Raw genomic sequence first — 23,586 nt, 5'->3', positions numbered from 1 at the left:
CCACTTCAAACAGTTGACAAGAAGGTGTGAGTATCAATAGGGGGAAATTAGTTTGGGGAAATTAGTTTTTGTAATGACCCATCCACTCCCAGTCTTTATTCAGGCCTGAAACCATTACAATTTGAGGTTATGAATTAAACTAGCAAATGCCTGGAAATTAATTGTTAGCAGTGATAACCTTAAGCCTTTAGGTCCAGGTTTTCAGCTGCTATATATTAATGTAGCTACTCATCTTCTCTCTCTCTTATCCATTTCCATGTTGTCTACATCTTGCAGCTGATAGGGTATGTAATATTACTCCAGTATCTGCAGAATTCTGTGATTCCAGGAAACTGAGGGCAAGTACTTCAGTAGGATAAATTGCATTTTGATAGACATACCATTATACATGTTGTAATTAAAACCATGGAACTGACAGATGGAAAAGACTTATTAAGGTATTTAATCCATTCCTGCCTTCCCGTCAGGACCAGACGTTTTTCTATAGTATGTTTTCTAATGTTTGTTCTCCAATGTTTTATCAAATATTCATACTATTATTTTCATAGAAAGCTTATTAAAACAAGAAAAGCTACAGTTATGTTTTGGTTCAGTGTTTATCTGTGATTATTCTGATGATTGAAGGATTAATGATAAGCTTATACTGTCCTGGAAAATGTGTGTGGCAGCTGGAAGACTCAGATAGGCATAATTCTGTCTTTGACGTCTTTCTCCCCACCCTGTTTTGCGAGTACTGTAAATTATAGATCCGGTTCTGTACACAATGGCTGAAAAGAGAAGAACCTACTCTACGTCCTGTAAATCCAGATAGTACTGTTCAGGGGTAGGAAGAGAAAAAGGGAATGCTCTTCTCCAAAATGTGAATGCATAACATAATAAAGGTTTCCATGATCTCTCGCAAGGAGCTTGTGTAATTCTGTTGATAGCTAAGATATGCAGAACTTGATACCCTAAATATTGTTGTTCTGCATCAGTTAAGTAGAAATGTTATCCATATGCAAGAAGAAAGAGTCATAAATTCTGCACAGAAGAATGGTTAGAGCGAGAATTTACTGAAGTAGGAGTGTAATATATTAGTTCTGCCCCAAACTCATTTGTAATATGCTAAAAGCTGATGTTGGACAAAGGTCTTCAATTTATTTGAGGGAACAAAACTTCCTCAGACAGAATCAATACCTCTGACAGAGTGGTCCCTCAGGGTGTGAATAGAGCTCCTAATGTGCAATGCTGGAACTATTCACCTGTGATTGTTCTGCCCGAACCTGTGTTTAAGAGTAGATATGAAAACTAAGTAGTGGTAGAACTGGACAGGAGTGGAGAGAACAGGCAGAAAGAAGTAAGGTGCATATAATAATTTTCCTCTGCTTAACACAAGCATTAGTTATCCTGATAAATACGTTGGCAGACAAATTGCAGAAGAACGGTATTTTTTCATAAATCTGTAAGGACTGTCTGTATAACTAAGACTTCATTCAGTATAGCTGAGTATAGCCATGTAGTATAAAAGCTCGTGGATTACAATATTTTGGCAGCAAATTAGCTTTCCTTAGATTTAGCCCCATTGTGACCCCCATTCTGGAAAGCATCCCTTTTTGGGACACCACTTAAATACATGCTTAATTTTAAGCACATGCTTAAGTGCTGCCCTGAATAGGGAAGCACTTAAGCATATATTTTTTCATAGATTCATAAATTATAAAGTCACAATGGACCATTGTGATAATCTAGTCTGATCTCCTGAATAACATACATAAAGCATAGGATTATCCTGAATTAATTCCTGTTTGAACTAAAGCATATAATTTTAGAAAAACCTCCATTCTTCATTTAAAAATTTCCAATGATAGAGAATATACCAGAACCCTGGGTAAATTATTCCAGTGGTTAATTGCCCTCACTGTTAAAAATTTATCCCTTATTTCTAATCTGAATTTGTCTAGCTTCCAATTCCAGCCATTGGATGTTGTTGTTTGTCAGCTAGGTTGAAGAGCTCTATGTTATCAAATTTTTGATCCCCAGATAGGTATTTACAGACTGTGAACAAGTCACCCCTTATTCTTTTCTTCAATAAAATAAATAGATTAATCTTAATTCTTCCACTAAAAGGCATGGTTTCCAATCCTTTAATCATTCTCTGAACCCTCTCCAATTTTCAATATTCTTCTTGAATTTGAACTTTGGACACTAGAACTGGACTCAGTATTCTGGTAATGGTCACAGCAGTGCCAAATACACAGCCAGATATAACCTTCCTACTTCTGTTCGATATTCCCCTTGTTTATAAATCACAGGCTCATACTAGCCATTTTGACCACAGTGTCACACTGGGTGTTCAGGTTCATCTGACTATCAACTGTGAACTCCAAGTTTAGCAAAGTGGCTACTTCCCAGAGAAGAGCCCCCATTCTTTGTTCCTAGATGTTCATAGTTACATTTAAGCACATTCTTTATGTGCTAAATTATTTAAATTCTTTCCTGAATCAGAGTCCTGACTTCTTGACCTGCCCATAACCCCACTTATTTCAATGGGTTTCCACCTGCATCAAGTCCCTTCCAGCATCAAGGCTTTAGATAATTTTCTATAAGCCAGACTTCACACTTAGCCATTTAAACTCCACGTATTGAAGCCAAATATTCACACTCATCCAACAACTTTATGTTCAGATGGCAAGGGGAGAGGCTTCTTCTACACTGTATCCACTTTCTCCATTAAAAAGTGTTCCATTCAGCCACACAAAATGAGGCTAAATGGCCAGGCTCTGGTACAAGATTACCACAAGTTACTGATGGCTGGACAACATGGAAAAGGATAGGTTGAATGAGAAAGACAATCAGCTCTTGAAGAAGGTGCTTGTCATGACTCAATGTTTCCTACTCCCGGGGCTCGGGTAACTGCTGCCATTACCAACCTTCAGACTTGGACATTTTCTCATGTCACCCCTCACTCTGCTGCCTTATTCCAAAGTCCCTGTACCCAGGGATGTTTCTGATAAATGCATTAGGTGTTTTTCAAAGGCTTGCAGGAAAACCCAATTACCACAGCTCCACTCCAGACTTTTTTTTTTAACAAATTCTTACCTTATTAATTACAAGCAAATCCATGAATGAACTCAGTTACTGTTCATATATATGTGCCCTCTTTACCATCTCAAGCACAGGAGAGTCTGATCTGATCCCAGTTCAGATTTCCTTTTCAGTAGTCGTTGGGTCCTATGTCCTCCAAATTTGGTCTCAAAACCGCATTCCCACTAGCCTGGAAGCAGTCCATGAAGACATTAGTCTTGGGTGTCTTTAGGGTCTATCCAGTCACCTTTAGCCAGTAAAATTCACCTCCAGCCAGCAACCCTCAACTGTTCCTTCCACCAGTCCTCACTCAAATGTCGGCTTTTGAACAAAAATTTTAGGGTGGCTCCTAGCAATCAAATGGGCTTTTACACAGTCCTCAGATGTTAAATCACTGTCTCATGTTCAACCATGGGTTCTACTTCCTACAACCGCATACATAAAATAACAGTAACTCAACAGATTATCTAATGTTCTCCACAGTGCTATATGACATATATTAGTCATCTGAAAAATGCCTGGAAGCTGACTACAGTCACTATCCACAAATTTTCTAACTCTTTATGGCAAGATTTCCCCATTCAATACATTTGTGGAAATTCAGATGTGTGAATTCATAGACATGTGTCTTTTCAGCCAATCTTCCTCTTAAATACAAGCAGTAAAAGGATACTAATTTGAATAGTTTTTAATTGTCTAGTTACAACAAATTCCAGAAGCTGATACAACATATTTTCAATAATATATACTGATATTTTTATGTTTATATTTTTAATTTTTATAAGAATCTTTTCAGCAAGAGACAAACTGTCAGGACAACTTACTCAAAGCTACTGACATTAGTGTGAAAGACCCCCATTCACTTCAATGGCTGTTGGATCAAGCCCTACCTGGCTGGCAAATATAAAGGGGGAACATTTTTGTTAACTTCTTTCTATTTTAATAATGTTAGGCATTACTGATAACCTATGTCGAAATTTTCCAGACAAATATCACTTTCAAGGTGACAATAACCCATAAATTTACATGCAAGCCACTTAAAATTGTCAGAGAAAAACTTTATGGAATATAGCAAATATAAACAAGAGATAAAGAACCGGTTTTTAACCATACCAAAAGATTATTTGCCTATGTACAAGGAAGGGATTTATACAATAGCAGCATGCTTTCTCACTTATTACGGAAGTACTGAAATTACTTTTAAAAGGCCAATATCAATTTGTTTGAGCAATGATGTATACTTTGGTGACACATACTGTATACTTTCATTTGTGCAATACTGTATACTTAAGTGACACCCAATGCACAAAGTAAATTTACCAAAATTTATAAAAGAGTATCCTGGAGTGAATTTAATATTGACAAAAGATTAGTCTCTTGTACTTGATTACTTAACATGCTCAAGGGGTTTGTGTAACTTACTAAGAAGGTGTATCCTGTATATATTATGCATGGTAAATAGCTATTATCTCTTCAGGGCAGTTCAAACAGGGATAGATTATTTGTCTAAAAGCACCTATTTCCCTCAGATTCAACCAAGACACAGGGACAGAAATGGAGAAGAGTAAAATACAAAGTAATGAAAATAAAGACAGAAGACCTAACTTCCAAATTGTCTACACAGTCCAAAATTAATAAAATGTTTGACAAAGTGGACTGTATTAGAGCAAAACCAACATTTCAGGGATGCAATTGAAAAAATATTTTCCTCGGGTGCAGAAATAACATACCTGATGGAAGGTCTTATAAAGCCTTTCATCATCATTGCCTACCTACTCCTGTTCCCCCAAATCCATCTGTTCATCAAGTTCATCTCATGAAAATGGAATATACCTCTGAAATCACCTAAAATATAAACAAGATTAAGTAAATAATAGCTGTGAAAAATAATGATTCGTTAGCAGGAAAAGCAGCAGCCACAAATATGTACGTGCAGGCTTGTTAAATGCAACCAAGCACACAAGACCTTATTCAAAGCTCACTGAAGTCACTGTGAGTGTTTCCATTGACTTCAGTGGGCTTTGTATCATGCCCATTCAAAGCATGAGCTCTTCAAAATCTAAGTGAAGCAGCACTTCCCAATAAAATGCGGCCTTTCTATGTCACTGGAATGACGTGTTCATGGTGAAAGTCAGTTTCAGGATGATGGTTAACTATGGGCCTTTCCTCTACTTCTTTCTCTTGTTCACTCCTCTCGTGTGTTTACCTTGTGCAACTCAGCCCTCACTGGAAAAGGACTCTTTCTTCCTTGGCCTTGGACTGAGACAGGAGTGGAGTGCCCCAGCTTTCAGAACTCTTCCCTTAAACCCCCATTTTTAGGTAATCTGGGTGTTTTTTCTTCAGCAACAAAACTGCAGTGGAGGTATTTGAAAAATGGCTTTCTCCATTCCCTGTCCACAATGGAAAGTGTTGCTGATAACAAAATAAAATTATTTGTAAAAACTTTCCATAAACAATTTGAATTTTTAAGCAAAAACCTGAAAATCAAACTTTTCTGTATTCAGGTTTTTAGTTTTTTGATCAAAAGTCAAAGCAGACACTTTGAGAAATATGATAGTGAAAAAAAAAATGTTGAACGAATTTTTTTAAGCATGTAGACATTTCAAAGCTATAACCAAATTTCCTTGCAAAATAAGATCTTTTTTAAAAAAAGAGAGAGAAAAATACTTCAAGCAAACATAAATTATTGTCTCACCATATCAAGATTAATTTATCCCAATTGCTAATTAGATTTTAGATTAAGTTAAAGAAATATGGTCAAAGGTAATTCCTTCCATGGTACATAGAGCAATCTGGCTTTCTGCCCTCTACTCAAAAGACAATTTCCTCCTCTTTTGTCTCCTGCCAAAGAGCTACCTTAGTATGAGTCTCTGCTCCTTTAAGAAAATCATTCTTCCCATTTGTCACAGACCTGCCTGAGCTCCCCTAATGGTTGGTCACCAGACTGTGATAATCAGACCCAACTCTGGATCCCATGTGTATCCAAGCCAGCTGGACCTAGGCAGAGTCCAGACACTGTTTCTAGCTCTGGCCTCCAAGACATACTGCCGGGGCAGACTTCCTGTCTCGTTCCCTTCCTTGATTTGTGGGACTCAGCTGTCTAATGGCCCTAGTTCCTGAAACCAGGGCTGCACCTCCAAGAATCCCCAATTGCTTGTGCATGATCCCCTTAGATCCATCTCCATGGGCACTTGGTTTATAGTTTAACTTCAAGGACACATGACAAGTAAAATATGGTACACAGGCTCTGCAAAGAAACTTCTTAAATACACACACTTTACTTCTGGACAGCACAGGAGAGTTACACATCTAAGCAAAACAATAAATGCCTGAACACAATCTGCCCATGAGAGACACCACTTTTGAGAGAGTCTGGGTTTTGTCAGTGTCACTGAATGAAGGCAAAGCTCCTCCTGTCCCTGCTTCTCCAGCTGTGTCTTCTGTTTCTGGTAGTAGATTGCCTCTTTTGTTTAGAGAGCATGTCACTTTTAAAAGGAGCCTCTGACACATTTTCTGTTTCTTTTCTCCTGATACTGATTTTCTGTGCTTCAACCTCTGCCATTAAAATGCAATGGCTCTACCAGTACCAACCCCATCTTCCCACCAGGTGTTCGTCTGACCACACCTTACCCCTTAAGTGTAAGCATAAGGTGTTAGGTGTTGTCAGAACAACAATATAAAAGAGGTTTCCTGGTAGGGTAAAAGCGGGAAGACCCCCAAGGGACAACTCCATGAGAAATCCCATGATCAATGATCATCTGTTACAAGATGATAAAATGAAAGATGATAAACTGAACTGATTGGCTCCACAGGATAGGACTACCGAATGTTGATTGCCCCTTGATAGCCCCTTTTCAGCTTCCCAGACACAGTCAGTTTCTGCTAACAAAATGGATATTCTAATCCACACTGAAAGTTACAATCATAAATACAACAAGGAGTCTGGTGGCACTTTAAAGACTAACAGATTTATTTGGGCACAAGCTTTTATGGGTAAAAAACCCACTTCTTCAGATGCATGGAGTGAAAATTACAGATACAGACATAAATATACTGGCACATGAAGAGAAGGGAGTTTACTTTACTGGGAGAACCAGTGTTGACAAGGCCAGTCAGGGTGGATGTGGTCCACTCCCAGTAATTGATGAGGAGGTGTCAATACCAAGATAGGGAAAATTGTTTTTGTAGTGAGCCAGTCCCTGTTCAAGCCCAAATTAATGGTGTTAAGTTTGCAAATGAATTGTAGCTCTGCAGTGCAAAACAGAAAGGAATTCATTAACTGACATAAATGTATTTCCCAATCTGTCACATTGTTCTTTCATTACACTCCAGCAAGAATCTATTAACATAATTACAATGACCTATGCTGGCTGCAGATGTATTTCCTGAAGAGGCAGCCCATTCTCTCTACCCCAGTCCAGTTTTACCAGTCCTTAGTTTGCAGATCTACTCTTAAACACTAGTCGCAGTGACGTTTGGGCTCAATAATCACAGGTGAAGAGTTCTGGAACATAGTATTAAGATATTTATTCACGCCATGATGGCCCCCCCTGTGAGAGAGATTGAATGTGTCTTGGAAAGTTTTGTTTTCTCAAGAAAATTTAAGCCTCCTATCCAACATGAGTTGTTAGGATATCTAACTAAGTTTAGGGGAAGAGGCATATTATTCCACATCACACATCTAAAATACGATTAATAATTGGTAACATTGCCACAATAACCAAACACTGCCATTAATATATTGAAAATTGAGAAGTCAGCTGTGCTCAGCTTTGGGAAAGCCTGTTCTGTACTTGACTTGTTTCACTATGCAACATGACCGTAAGTGCTAATGACGGCATGGTGACAGATTTAAAATGTAGTTCTGCTCTGAAAGGTGATTCTAATAACCATCTTACTCCACAGGTCTGTTCTAGTGCTAGCTTTTGTAGCCAAAATAAGGTATTACTGCTTTTTTACTTCTCTTAGCCATGTAGAACCAACACAGCTAACTCTGAATGACTGCAGATTGAATTCTGTCATCTGAATCATCAACAGAATTGTCCAGTGAGTCCTGCTCAGTTATACTTGTGCAACCCTATGAAAGAAAATAGGGTTGTGCAGGTGTTGGTGAAAGTCTAAATCATTATTACTCATGATGATGCGTAAATTGGGGAAAAGAAGCATGATTCTCAGAGTCCACAGTGAATTTGCACAGCAGAGTTAGAAAGCACATCTATTTGTAAACTAAGCGCATCTAATGCAGAAACAGAGTCAATAATAACACCTCTGTGGTAGATAAACATAGCCAGATATCTGCCAGTGGTAATCCACTTAAAACAGAGCCCACGATATAGTCATGAAACATGTGCTTCTTTCTCACTACTCCATGTTATGTTGGGTTTTTTCTCCCATTTGTTTTGGTAGTTTTCCCTTTTTCATACTCTGTCCATGGTGCTGCAGATAAAACCTTTTCTGATCTCAGGCAGACATTTTCTGGTAAGCTGATTTGTTTGAGTACCAATTACCTGCTCACCCTATAGAAATTTGGGGCCAAATCTTCAACTGGTGTAAACTTCACTGCAATTAATAGAGCTACACCAATTTACAACAGTCAAGATTCTGGCCTTTAAGATCATTTATAATCTGGTCAAGGTTTTCCAAAAAGGAAATTCTGACAATGATGCATGATATTTTGCATATGCAGAACTTCATGTTATGGGAATAAGAGTGCTTCAAGAAATTCATGGTGACTATGCCAAATATTTCTCCCTGTGTGTTCACAGTCAAGAGTGTTGCTTTAGAGACTTCTAAACAGTACACTGTGATATTCAGTGTTTGATGGGTCAATGGTATATTACATAATATTCAGGAACTCCCTTTGTTGAAACACAGTCCTAAATTAGCCAGAATGAACAAAGGTCCCATTTCCAATGTGAATGTCAGCTCCATGGATGGGCGGTTGAAAGCATGCAGTGTGGACATCAGATAAGCACGCATGGGAGGAATGTAATTAGCAGCATGACCACTCCTCTCTCTCTCTGCAGCCATGCAGCCCTCCCCCATGTTCTTCCTCCCCATGGCACTGTATGTTTGTGAGAGGGGTTTGGCTTGAGGACTTATGCAGCAGATATCAACTCAGTGGAAGGATGGTCAAATATTTTCTGTTCAAAATTGTTTTTTAATGAAAACTGCAGTTTGATTAACTGAAAATTTTCACAAAAAGTGTCTGCTTTCCATGGGAATTTTCATTTTATCAGCAAAAGATTTAGCAAAAACATCAGTTTTGGGGGGATTTTTTTTATCAGCTCTATTAGAAGGCCAGTGGGGGAAAAGCAGGCTGCAACCTGCGACAGGTCTGGTGGAGTTGTGGTCCTTCAGGCACATACACTCCTAACCTGCTGTTAATTTCAGAAGCTCAGCTGACTGATGGAACATTTTCAAGTGATGAGTCTTCAAGGGTTCATATAAAAATGGAGATAAAACATAAATTTTGGGGACAATCTGGGTGTTCTAGGACACATTGTCACAGTGTTCCTTGTTAAATTTCTCCCTCCCTCCCTCCCATTTCTTCTCACTTCTACACCATATTGTCTGTCTCGCTCCTTTCCTCACACTCCCCTCCATGTTGGCTCTCTGTTGTCTGACCTCTTGCCTCCCCAACAACATTGTCACCCCTTCCACCCCACATTTCCCAACTCAGGACATGGTATCATCCCTAAAAAAAAGGATCCAGGTTTGTGTGTAGATTTAATAGAGTCCTTTTTCCTGCCTTACAGAAAATGCTGACTTCTGGCAAAATCACCAATCCCACTTCTAGCAATTATTTGAGAAGTGGCATTATGGGAGAAGGGAAAGGCACCCCATGTTTAGCACTCACACTTGAGAGTTAATCCAGCCTTGTATACAACCACTATCTAAGTAAATTAATTTGAAAGCTTAACAACTGTGGCCGTCTCTTTTCATATCAGTTTCATAGTGAGTGGACTTTACGTAATTAGTAGGTACTCAGCTGATTTCCCTTATACAGTTCATTTTCTGATGGGAAGGATTTGCCTTTTCACCTCTATTTCCTTGCTACTTTACACATAACCTTCCTACGAACTAATTTACCTATGTACGCTGTATCTTTATAGACATTAGCAAAATGTTGTTCTCATGTTGTAAAAGTTATTTCAACACATAGGAAAAAGCAAATAAACGTGACAAGAAAAAACAATATACTACTAGTTATGCAACTTCTCCCAGGGAGATCCAAATACTGATTGTGATGAATATAAACAAACAAATGTGATTCAAAGAAATTGTTTGCGTTTGAACAAATCAGAGTTAGAAGATATTCATCTATTCCCCCTGCAATTGCAGGATTTCTTCCTACAGTGTATTTTCTACTTTTTCCAGTCTATTTGTAAGTGACTCAAGTGATGGAGCTTCCATTGGATGACTCTTCCACAGAATATTCACATATACAGCCAGAATTTTCCTTTCTGCAATTTCATTTCATTACTCCTGGACCCCAGAAATAATTTAATTGTCAAATCCACTTTAGTTGTCATCTATCTAAGCTACAGAGATGTGCCTCTTTTTAATGTTTAATTACTCCCTCCAGTACCTTAATTATTTTTCTCTTCTCTTAATTTCCTCCATTTCATGGACCTCTTTCTTGTTTTGAGGTGCCCAAAATTATAGTGGGGTCTCTATTGTGAAGAGAGTTTAATAACACATTCAGTAAGCATACTGTGGTTGCCACTAAGAAAAACAACAGGTATAATTAGTTAATGTGTTGTGTTGTCCAGGACAACACAGTACTGTCCAGTGATTGTAGAACTGTGGTGAATGAGATATCATAGTGTGGTAATTATTGCTACATTTTAATTTTTTTAAATTGACAAATTTTTAAATTACCTGCCTTTTATGTATGTACGAACTATAGACTGTCCATTATGTTCAAATTTCATATATTCTGGATTGTATAACATAGGGTTTGTCTACACTACCCGCCGGATCGGCGGGCAGCGATCGATCTAGCGGGGTCGATTTATCGCATCTCGTATAGAGGCGATAAATCGACAGCTGAGGGCTCTCATGTTGACTCCAGTACTCCACCAGGAGGAGCGCAAGCGGAGTCGATGGGAGAGTGTCAGCTGTTGACTTACTGCAATGAAGACACCGTGGTAAGTAGATCTAAGTACGTCGACGTAGTTGCGTATCTTAGATTGACCCCGCGCGGTAGTGTAGACAAGCCCCTAGAGTTCATTGTATTCTACAGGGCATAAAAAATTGAATACAGCAACTAGGGTGGGAGTAGAGGGTGCAGTTGGGGGCAAAAGGATATCAAAGCAGTTAAGCCTCCTGCTGTTATGCCATCTAAAAGGCAGGGAAATGAGTATTAACCCACATACACCTAGCATAGAAGGAAGCTCAGTAAGTCTGGCAGTCTTTCTAATGATTGTACATAAAAGTAAGGCATGACAGGAGGAAAGGTTAAAAGGAGAGATGGCTGAGAAGGTTGCACGTAAGGACTACATGGATCAAATGGCTTACAATGCATTTATACTGGAAGAACTAGATTCTAAAGGACAGTTAATGTGGTCTGGAGCCTTTTTATATCTAGGTTACCAGTTCAGACCAAACCCAGATCATGGCAGTGACCAAAAGTCATTACTGTATGTTGACATTTCAGTGGTCTGTATGACATCTACATGGTGTTTTCAGTACAATTCCTAGTAGGCAAGTGTCCATCTCAGTAAAATCATAATCACAGCTAGTATTCATTGATACCCAGGTGTTTGTTTCAGTAGAGATATCTAGGATTGAATGGGCATGGAGACTGAGGTTGCCCTTGCAATCCTAGAAGTGGTTCCACTATGTCAGGACTGAGATACAATGGTGAGGTAAGGAGGAGAAGCTTGAACTGCTGCTGCTTGTACTCTACCTGTTCTGTGGATACATGAGAGCTTCAAACATACAGCTTCCATCATATCTTGTGTTTCAGAATGCGGTCCTCCAAATATGTGTTGTAGATATGTATACCTATGTGTCATAAATATAAAGGGAAGGGTAAACCCCTTTAAAATCCCTCCTGGCCAGAGGAAAACTCCTCTCACCTGTAAAGGGTTAAGAAGCTAAAGGTAACCTCGCTGGCACCTGACCAAAATGACCAATGAGGAGACAAGATACTTTCAAAAGCTGGGAGGAGGGAGAGAAACAAAGGGTCTCTGTCTGTCTATATGCTGTTTTTGTCGGGGATAGACCAGGAATGGAGTCTTAGAACTTTTAGTAAGTAATCTAGCTAGGTATGTGTTAGATTATGATTTCTTTAAATGGCTGAGAAAAGAATTGTGCTGAATAGAATAACTATTTCTGTCTGTGTATCTTTTTTGTAACTTAAGGTTATGCCTAGAGGGATTCTCTGTGTTTTGAATCTAATTACCCTGAAAGGTATCTACCATCCTGATTTTACAGAGGGGTTTTCTTTACTTCTATTTACTTCTATTTCTATTAAAAGTCTTCTTGTACGAAAACGGAATGCTTTTTCATTGTTCTCAGATCCAAGGGTTTGGGTCTGTGGTCACCTATGCAAATTGGTGAGGCTTTTTATCCAACATTTCCCAAGAAAGGGGGGGTGCAAGTGTTGGGAGGATTGTTCATTGTTCTTAAGATCCAAGGGTCTGGGTCTGTAGTCACCTAGGCAAATTGGTGAGGCTTTTTACCAAACATTGCCCAGGAAGTGGGGTGCAAGGTTTTGGGAAGTATTTGGGGGGAAAGGCGTTTTCAAACAGCTCTTCCCCAGTAACCAGTATTTGTTTGGTGGTGGTAGCGGCCAATCCAAGGACAAAGGGTGGAATATTTTGTACCTTGGGGAAGTTTTGACCTAAGCTGGTAAAGATAAGCTTAGGAGGTTTCCATGCAGGTCCCCACATCTGTACCCTAGCGTTCAGAGTGGGGGAGGAACCTTGACACTATGTAACACCACAATCATTTTCAGAACAGTGTTAAAAATTAGTGGAGAATCACATACTGTACATACAGAGCTCATGATTTCTATTCCTGATTTTAACTTCATTATTACTGAACAAAATTTCGATATTAATACACAAAATCTTTGTTGTGAAACAATTTAAGGTAATATACATACTACATACCTGATACAAAATCCACAAAAGCAAAGAAATAAAAATTTGCACCATCTAGCAGTATATACCTTCAGTTCCTCCATTCATAGGCACACAACTTACCACTACCACAACTACCCTAGTACACAGCCCACACACCACAACCTTAAGTCTGCCCTCCCCTGGGGATGCCAGCTTATAAGTATCCCCTTTTATTAAATACTCTCAAACATAATCAAAAAAGAAATTTACTTAAAATTTTCACCTTTAAGCTAAGAATAATAAACATGACAAAATTTAAACTTAAGCAGAATTTTTTGGAAAGCTAGAAGCAATAGCAAATATTATATAATTAGATCACAGATTCAAAATCTCCATACACTGAGTCCTCACTCAAAAGATCTTGACAAAATACACAGAAAGGAATGAAATGGTTCATGCACATTTTTGATGCATCACTCAGCTGTGATATTAATTTACTCTTGGATCTGAATAGCTTAAATATTTTAAAATGTCTCCAAGACTACTCAGATCTGGGAAATGGCATGTCTTTCTATGATAGAGTTAAGTACAGGAGTCTTATTAAAAAAATGTATAATCCAAAGTAAACAGGCAGGGTAAGGAATTCCATCGTGTCAGTTGCCACCTAGTTTCTTAAAGGAACAAACAATAAATGTTTCAGTCTGCGTTGAAGGAATTGACGACAGCTGCTTGCCACGAACTGATAAAAGCTAGCTACGTTTATGAGGTGGCAAAGGTGTGTTCTGCACCTAATTTCCCCAAAGCTTTTTTGCTTTATGGCAAGTTCCTGTTGTAGACTAACTAAACTCCGGTTTACAAGCTATTTCCTTATTGCTGCTCTATGAATGTAGGGGAGCATCATGCAAGGTAACTTATTTTTAACTTCAATCTGAAATAGACCATTTTCATGCATGGTTACATGGCAACTCCATGTCCTTCATATATCCATCAGGACCAGTCACAGAGGTCTGACAGTGGTACTTTTGTTCTGAGCTGCTCCACATCCCATTGTACAATATGTTTTATTTTGATTAGAATGTTAAAATGAAATGACAATGAAAATGGCTCTCTGAGATAATAATAAATCATATAAGTATATAAATTAGAAATGGAAAAAAAAAATTAGGTCATTTATATTCCTACAAATGCAGGCTTGATCCCTACAATATATTTCTTAGTGTTTTATTAAATACTTCTTTAATCTCTAAATTTCTATTGTACATGTATTATAACATTTATTTATTATTAATTATTATTAAAATTTAGTGTGAGATATTTCAGAAGTGTTTAGCACTGGTCTAATTCTATCCCCACTGAAGTCCATGGGAGTTTTTCCATTAACTTCAACAGGAGCAGAGCTCAGAGATTATAAAACCAGAAGGGACCACTGTGATCATCCAGTCTGATCACCTGCAAAGCACGGGCCATAGAACTTCCCTGAATTAATTCCTGTTTGAATTAGAGCATATCTTTCAGAAAAATATCCAGTCTTGATTTACAAATGGTCAGGGATGGAGAATCCACCACAACACTGGGTAAGTTGTTGCTATGGTCATTATCCTCATTGTTAAACATTTGCACGTTATTTAAGTTTGAATTTGTCTAGCTTCCACGTCCAGCAATTAGATTTTGTTATACCTTCGTCTGCTAGATTGAAGAGCTCATTATCAAATTCTTAGTCCCTGCGTAGGCACTTATAAACTGTGATCAAGTCAACCCTTAACCTTCTCTTTAATAAGCTAAATAGAATGAGCTCCTTGGGTCTCTCACTATAAGACATGGTTTCCAATCTTTAATCAGTCTTGGGACTCTTTTCTGAACCCTCTCCATGTTTATCAGCATCCATCTCAAATTGTGGGACACCAGAATTGGACACATGATTGCAGTATCATCGTGGTCGCATCATTGCCATATACAGAGTTAATGGTACCTCCATACCCTATCTGATAATCCTGTTTATATATCCAAGGTTTGACTAGCACCTAGAGCTCGTGTTCAGCTGATGAGCCACCATGACATTCAGTGTCATTGCTTTCCAGGATCTAGTCTACTATACTCTAATTCTTCCCTACATGTAATTACTTTACGTTTGGCCATATTAAAACATTTCTTGTACCTAGATTACTAAGTGATCCAGGTCACTCTGTATAAGTGACCTGTCCTCTTTATTATTTACCATTCCCCAACAAACTTTACCAGTGATGATTTCATGTTTTCTTTCAGGTCATTGATAAAAATGTTCAATAGCGTAGGACATACAACTGATCCCTGCAGGACCCCATTTGAAACACACCCACTCACTGATGATTCCAATTTACAGTTACATTTTGCGACCTGTCAATTAGTTAGTTTTTAATATATTTAATGTGTCCCATGCTAATTCTGTATTGCTATAGTTTTTAAATTAAAATATTGTGCAGTACCAAGACAAATGTCTTATAGAAATCTAAATATATTACATCAACACTATTATCTTTAGTGACTAAACTTGGAATCTCACCAAAAAAGATATCAGGTTAGTTTGACAGAATCTATTTTCCATAAACCCATGTTCACTGGCATTATTGCTATCACCCTTCTTTGATTCTTTACTGATCAAGTCCATGTCAGCTGTTCCATTATTTTGCCTGGGATTGATATAAGGATGACAGCTCACCCCATTTATCCTTTTGTTAAAACTGGCACAACACTAGCTTTCTTTCAGTCTTCTAGAAGCTTCCCAGTGGTTCCAAGATGTATTGAAAATCAACATAAATGGCCTTCAAACTCCTCGGCCAGCTCACTTAAAACTCTTGGATGCAAGTGAGCTGTACCTGCTTGGTGAACACCAAGAACTTTTGAAAATCCCACCCATCCTAGAGGTCTGTCCACAAAGTTGAGGCCCCATGGTGCTAAACACTGTATAAACATGTAGTAAATGACAGTTCCTGATTTGAAGAATTTATAATCCAATGTTGCAAAAGGGACACTATACTTGAAGTTGAGATAATATTTTCATTCTATATCTCTGATTTTTAATCATATTTATAGTGGCTGATGCCACTGAAAAGTTCAGAGACATTTCTACAGATTATCCATATAATCTGTGAATTCCTGATCTGTTACATGAAATTGTCCTCTTCCAGCAAGAATGAGTTTTGCACTTTTCAAAGATAACCATTATATCTCAGGCACTGATGTCCCAATTACCAGCACTTCAGTGATCTGCTCCACAATATATGAGATGCTTCATTTACAAACCACGCCAAAGCACACACTCTTATCACCAGTCGTCCAGTTTCAGTGCTGTGGTCAATGGCACAGGAGAGGGTCCACAGCTGAGAAAGATCATAATAGAGACCAAGGTCGAATGTGGTAAGAAAGAAAAATTAAGAGTTTGGGTGGGTCTGAGGAGCTCTTGAAAATAACTGCTTATCAGAAACATAGGGTATTGGGAATCTATGAGGGAAGATATTTTTCTTTACACCCTTACAAATATGGAAGAAACACAAAGCAATAAATGGTTAACGCCTACAGAAAAAACCTTCAATAAGAACCATAAGCATCTAATTTTAAATAGCTCCAAAGTTTCCAAAAGAATTTAACTCAGCTTTTATCTATAGACAAACAATCAGGCAAACAATTTATCTATCAGGCAAACCATTTTTGTTGACACCTTCAGCAGATACTTAAACAGGTTTCACTGTAATGCAGTAAAATAAAAAAGGGGCACGAAAGGGTGAACTATATTGCCGTACAGTTGTAACTTCATGTGTATTGAATTGCATGAGGCTGAAGATCAGTTGTTTCCAACCATTCAAGAAGTGCAACTACAAACAATTGAAAGCATTTATTGTGATTATAAAACAGAGTGGGGTTGCTACAGAAACTGACAAAGTTTATTTTTTGTATGCAAGTGTTGTTGTAGCCATGTTCATCCCTGAGTATTAGTTTATTTTTTATTATTTCTAAATAAGGTTACAACTGTAGGACAGTATAGTTTACCCTCTTGCGCCCCTTTTTTATTTAATTGCATTACAGTGAAATGTGTTTAAGCATCTGCTTTAAAGTATCAACAAAAATGGTTTGGCTGTGTAGCGAGGCGGTGTGGTCCCCCGCTGCCACGGAGAGGGACAAGCCCCTCCGGACACCAAAGTGGGTGGAGCCAGCGAGTCCTGCGCCAGCCCCCAGAGGTCAAGGCACAGGACAGGAAGTATAAAAGCCCAACCCCAGAGCTCACTGGAGGAGCAGCCGTGGGAGAGGCCAGACGCCCGCAGACAAGCTCCCAGTTGGGAGACCCTGGCAATCGGCGGCAGACCTGAAGACTGACCTGCTCGACCAACGCCTGATGCTGACCAGAGCTCCAAGGACTGTCAAGCCTGCCCCTTGCCAGTTACCCGGGCCAGCCCATGGTGCTTGACCCCCCGGAGGACACCCTCCGGACCTAGGTACCTTTAGAGGGGGAGTTAGGAAGCAGTAGGAAGGAACTGACCAGGCCCTTGCTGCACTGCATGCGGCAAGACATCAAGGAGGAAGTACAGTCTATGCCAGACCTGGGAGTCATCAAACCATCGCAGAGCGAATGGCATAGCCTGGTAGTGCTGGTACCCAAGCCCGATGTAAGACAGTGCTTCTGTATCGATTTCCGATGCATCAATGCCATTTCAAAATTCACGTATCCGATGTCCCGTGTAGATGAACTGCTGGGCCGTTTAGGGGAGGCCTGCTTCCTCACCACTCTCGATCTGAGCAAAGGGTACTGGCAGATTCCCCTCGACCCCGCCTCCAGGGAAAAGACCACATTTGCCACCCCCAAGGGCCTGTATCAATTTACTCGGATGTCCTTCAGCCTCCATAGGGCACCGGCAACGTTTCAACGGCTGATGGACCGCATTCTCCAACCCCACCAAGACGACGCTGCAGCATACCTGGATGATGTTGTTGTTTACAGCCACCATTGGGAGGACCACCTAGAGCAGGTAACTGTGGTCCTGAGGTCCCTGTGGGCAGCCAGGTTGACGGCCAATCCAAAAAAAATGCCGCTTTGGATGGCAAGAGGCCACATATCTCGACTACACCATCAGGAGAGGACAAGTGAAGCCCCTTGTGGGAAAAGTTCAGGCCCTGGCGGCCTGCCTGCTACCCACCATGAAGCACCAAGTGCGCCAGTTCCTGGGACTTGCCAGCTACTATTGGCGTTTTATTCCCCGATATGCATCCATCGCAGCCCCCTTGACCGGGCTTTTTACCAAGGACAGCCCCCAGCATGTAGTTTGGACCCCAGAGTGCGAAGACACCTTTCAGACACTCAAAGAGAGTCTCTGCCATGAATCTGTCCTATATAGCCCAGACTTTGACCAGGAGTTCATCCTCCAGACAGACAGAGGTAGGACTTGGGGCCGTCCTGTCCCAGGAGATGGATGAACACCCGGTCTCGTATATTAGCCAGAAATTGTTTTAGCAGGAGAAGAACTACACGGAGGTAGAGATAAAGGCCTTTGCAGTGAAATGGGCTTGTGACATCCTGTGTTACTACCTCCTCGGGGGCCCATTCACGTTGGTCACCAACTACCACCTTGCTCCAGTGGCTGGCCAAAATGAAAAATAATAATACAAGAATAATGCGCTGGTACCTGGCACTACAGCCGTATGCTTTTACTGTTTGCCATAGGGCGGGTAAGGACCACATGAATGCAGACTTTCCATCCTGCCTGGGAGGTATGGAAGGGTCTGGCCCCGACAAGCGGGAGCCAGACTTGAAGGGGGGCGGAGGTCCCCTGCCATCCCAGAGAGAGATGAGCCCCTCCAGACACCAAAGTAGGCGGAGCCGGCGAGTCCTGTGCCTGCCCCCCAGAGGTCAAGGCGCAGGACAGGAAGTATAAAAGCCCAACCCCAGAGCTCACTAGAGAAGCAGCCACTGGAGAGGCCAGATGCCTGCGGCCTAGCTCCCGGTTGGCAGACCTGAAGACAGGCCAGCCCGACCAACCCCTGATGCTGACCAGAGCCCAGAGGACTGTCAAGCCTGCCCCTCGCCAGTTACCCAGAGGAGCTGCCAAACCTATCCCTCGCCAGTTATCCATGGTTCTTGACCCCCCCGGAGGACACCGTCTGGACCCAGGTACCTCCAGAGAGGGAGTTAGGAAGTAGCCCGGGGCAGCCGACCCTAGTCTTGCCGCAGCACTGCCAGAGTCAATATCAGTGTATTATGGCCAGGATCCCCACTGACTCAGCAGCGGGTCTTCTGCCGCTGCAAGGGCCCCGAGCTGGGACTCAGTGGAGTGGGAGGGCCTGCGTCCCCCTTGCCACCCAACTTGTGGGTGGCAGTCTGCCCCTCTCCCAGGCCTTTCTGAGCTGAGAGCCTGGGCTGGTTGTTTATCTGTGTTTGCTCAGCCCCTGGCTGAGGGCCTGAGCCACTGACTCTCTGCTCCACCGCCCTGACCCAGGGCCTGGCCCTGCTAATTGTTTAAACTGTTGCTCAGTTCCTGCCTGAGGACCTGAGCCCTGGACTCACTATTGCCCACTGACCACAGGCCAGGTGTGAATAACTGTCTGTGTTTGCCCCTACTGCTGCCACAGCGAGAGACTCCCACGGCTAGGCTAATTCCCTGTCAACAACTGGAAGGAAGTACCGAGGCAGTGTGGTCCCCCACTGCCCCAGAGAGGGACGAGCCTCAGCCAAACCCCTCTACAGCTTGATAGAAGAAGTCTGTAGATAAACTTCTAAATAAATATTCTGCTCAGCTCCGTGGGGTGTTTTACCCATGTAATTGCAGTACCATAAACTCACAGCTATGAGTCACACCATTTACCAGTCAGGTCATAATGGACTCCCATGCAGGATGTCAATGAGGGAGTGTCTACACTTTGAGCTGGGGGTATAATTCTCAGCTCAAGGACACACAACTGCACTAGCTCTGATCAAGCTAGCTTGCTAAAGATAGAGCATAAAGCCCTAGCCATCCCAAATATGTACCCATCCAAGATGCTAGGCACATACTCAGGGCAGCTAGCCCTTCCTGCTGCCAAGGCTACACTCTATTTTTAGCACGCTAACTCAGTCAGAGCTAGCGTATGTCTCCTCAAGCTGTGAATTACACCCCAAGCTCTAACTGTAGATGTACCCTGAGAGTTGTGGTATGCCAGTTACTTGTAGGTATTTGGTGGTGTGCTATGCGTACTACAAGCTCATAGGCAAGAACTCTAAGTGTTCCAAACTCTAGGTGCTACATTCCAGCCACTCATAAACTTGTATTGAATAGATTAAGTGTCTTTACTGGCGCTGGCAGGAAATAAAGCTTATAAATACTCTTGGCACAAAGTCTCAATAGCACTTTGTACCACCAGGTGGCCTAACTTATCACAACAAATTAGTTAAAGCCCCATTTTCCCATTTGCTCAAGACAATATTCAGTGATTGAAAGATGAGACTATTAAGGTGTATACAGTTATTATAGCCTATACTTACCCTAAAACACTCCAGTGAGATGGAGGAGCTTATTTCTGGGAGCAGAAAGTGTGTCCAGATTGGATAGAGTGAACCAGACAGAAACTGGAGAGTGACCTGCAAATGTCCATGGGATTCACAGGGGTCAAGTAAGAAGTGGCTGGTGGGGCAAAACAAGGTAACAGGAGCTCCAGGGGATTCCTCATGCCTCCAGCCTCTTCATCCTTGTGCCCCAGTCTCCTCCATTTGACCCTCTCAACTCCCTGCCAGCAAGGTCTTGAGGCATCCAGCTGCCTTCTTCTCTTCCCTCACCAGTACCATGCTGACTGATTACCTACAGGAATGGAGAGCAGAGGAGGAAAAGAAACAGTCTTCCTGCTCTCAGTGCTGGTACCATAGCACCCTCCAGTAGCAAGGCAGAATCACTGCAGGAGAAACTCTGCTGGGTGCTAGGAGCCCTGCTGGATGTGACAGAAAATGAAGCTGGAACAAGGGAATCTGACAGAAAATCAGAGCTAGTTGGAAAATGAAATTTCCATTCTGCAGGAAGTTCCAATGTTTTGAAATTTGTTTTCATTCTGAATTGCAATGAAAAGCTGAAATTTCTAAGTTTGCCATAGAATAGAAATTCTGAAAAATTTCCATTCAGAACCATTGAAACATTTTGTTTCCACAATGTCAAAATGTTTCACTTCAATAAGGTAAAAACATTGTTTCAATAATGTCAAAAATATTTAATTAAATACAATATAAATATAATATAACATATTATAATAAAGTCTAAATTAAACATTTTGACATTATCAACATGAAAAAATTGAAAAACTGACTTGACATTATTGAAACAATGATAAATTTGAAATGCACCATTTTAACGTTTCTGCAAAATTTTTCACTTTTGACAACTCTGCATTTTCCAACAGAAAATTGTTGTCACTTTTTTATTTAACCTTCTCTACATAAAATCCAAGCCAGCCATTCTTATTTTCAAGAGTTTAAATAAGGAAGTAGGACAACAGTTTAGGCTCTGTAGCTTGAGAAAACCTGCAAGAGCAGAGCAATATAGTACTTCCTAACTCATTCCCCAGAGCCAGTTCAATAAGGTGACACAGTGGTAACCCACCACGCTTCTCGGGCCTACTTTCTGGCATGCCACATTCCCACCCTGGTTTCAAGTGTCCCATCAGCCAGAGTTCAATCCTGTGGTCTGCAGTCCCATAAGGAGCCCCTCCGTGGTACTTCCATCTTCCAGCTGTAGTAGTTGCCTCCTGCTTGCAGCTACTCCTGGGTTTCCACCTGCAGCCATCTTCCTGGTTGCTTTCCACAACCTTCTGCTCACATGCACATTCTCCCTCTATCGCTCTGCCTGTGATTGAGCTTAGTGCCCTCTCGGTGTCATTTTCTTCTTACTGTTCACTCAGAATTACAGAGTCCTCTACCACAGTGGATCTCAAACTGTGGGTTGGGACCTCAAAGTGGGTCATGACCCTGTTTTAATGGGGTCACCAGAGCTGGTGTTAGACTTGCTGGGGCCTGGGGTTGAAGCAGAAGCCTGAGCTCTACTACCCAGGGCTCAAGCCCTTAGACTTCAGCTTTGGCCCACACACACACACAGGGTGGTGGGGCTCAAGCTTCGGCTTTGTCCACCCTACCAAGATAGTGGGTCTTGGGCAGGCTCAGGCTTTGGTCCCCCCTCCTGGGTCATGTGGTAATTTCTGTTGGCACTGTGGTCAGAAGGGGGTCACAGTGCAATGAAGTTTAAGAACCTCTTTACCAGCCAGATATTGAACTGGGTCTCCCTATCCCTCACAATGGCCTGTGACATAATCCTTTTCTTTAGGAGGAGAGAGTATCACTAATGAGCCAGTGGGTTCGCTACGAGAGGAAAAGCCAGTTTCAAGCTTGCAGCATCCCCTTGCACAGGTGCACAGTATTGCCAACCACAAAAGTAAAAAAATCAAGTCATACTACAAAAAATCATGAGATTGACCCTAAAATCATTAGGGTTTTGTTTGGGGGGGGGATTGTTTGAGGGTTTTTTTTTACATTTTATGTTTTTTAGTCTGTCTTTTGATTTTTGAAGTCCCCCTGCTTCCTCCACCCCCATGTGTGTGCAACAATTACAATATTGCCAGCTCCCCCAAATATAGGGAGTAAGATGATTTTTTCCCACACTGCAAGAGCTCTCAGAACAAGATCAAATGGCAATGATTTGTATAAAATGTAGCCTGATGGTGTGGGGCATACAAATTCTCCCTAAACCCCAAAACTCTAATTGTGCATGTCCCCCCAGCCACAGTGCAGCTCAGATCCCTCAACCCTACATCTTCCCTTGCCCCTCAGTGCACCTCTGTTCCTCCTGTAGCTTCAGGGATTCTTCACCCCTTCCCAGGCCTGGGAGCATTTGGAGCAGGATCCCCATTCTCCCCCTTGCCGGGCCTCGGTGCGGGGGATAGCTCGAGCTTCAATCCGCCCCCATTCCCAGTCCTGATGTTTCAGGGATGGAGAGGGGAAGGGGGAGCAGAGAGTAGACTGACCTATTTTTCACAGCAGAAGTTCCGGAATGGAGCAGCCTCAAGCTGCTGGCCTCTTTCTCATTTCCTTTTCCCTCCAGTGAGAATGTTGTCTCTTCCCTAGCAGACATGGAAGTGAGGAAAGTAGCCAATCAGAGCAAGGCTGAAAATTGTGTGCGGGCTGGAGTTTCTTGAGTCTTGGTCCGATTATCTCCAGCAGGGGTCAAAAATCACATTACTAGTGATTAAATTGTGAGAGTTGACAACATTGGCTGCATGTGATGAGGATGGCTTTTTGCCTCCTTTCCCCCCATCTTCCCCTTGTGGCCATAATCTAGCCTTTAATTATCAAAACTACAACAAGTTGACATCTCATCTTCAAAGCCTGTGCCTTCAGGTACTGTGGCCTCTTTGAAATAAATGTGCGTCACACAAGAGCACTGGTATGAGAACACTATTTCCTGGCACACAA

At 41.3% G+C, this 23,586-nt stretch overlaps 1 protein-coding gene and 1 long non-coding RNA gene across 2 annotated transcripts in view; both read right to left on the bottom strand.

The window, feature by feature from the left end:
• MUC2 (mucin 2, oligomeric mucus/gel-forming) overlaps window positions 1–23,586 on the bottom strand; it is a 174,643-nt gene that overhangs the window by 79,978 nt on the left and 71,079 nt on the right. The gene's annotated exons all lie outside the window — the stretch shown is intronic.
• Window positions 23,208–23,586, bottom strand: part of LOC141988819 (uncharacterized) — a 58,610-nt gene continuing 58,231 nt past the window's right edge. The window contains exon 3 of the long non-coding RNA XR_012639836.1: window positions 23,208–23,234. This is a non-coding gene — a long non-coding RNA (uncharacterized LOC141988819). The remainder of the gene's footprint in view (window positions 23,235–23,586) is intronic.

Source organism: Natator depressus, chromosome 6 (assembly GCF_965152275.1).
Source record: "Natator depressus isolate rNatDep1 chromosome 6, rNatDep2.hap1, whole genome shotgun sequence".
NCBI lineage: Eukaryota > Metazoa > Chordata > Testudines > Cheloniidae > Natator > Natator depressus.
This window is presented reverse-complemented; position numbering and strand designations above follow the sequence as displayed.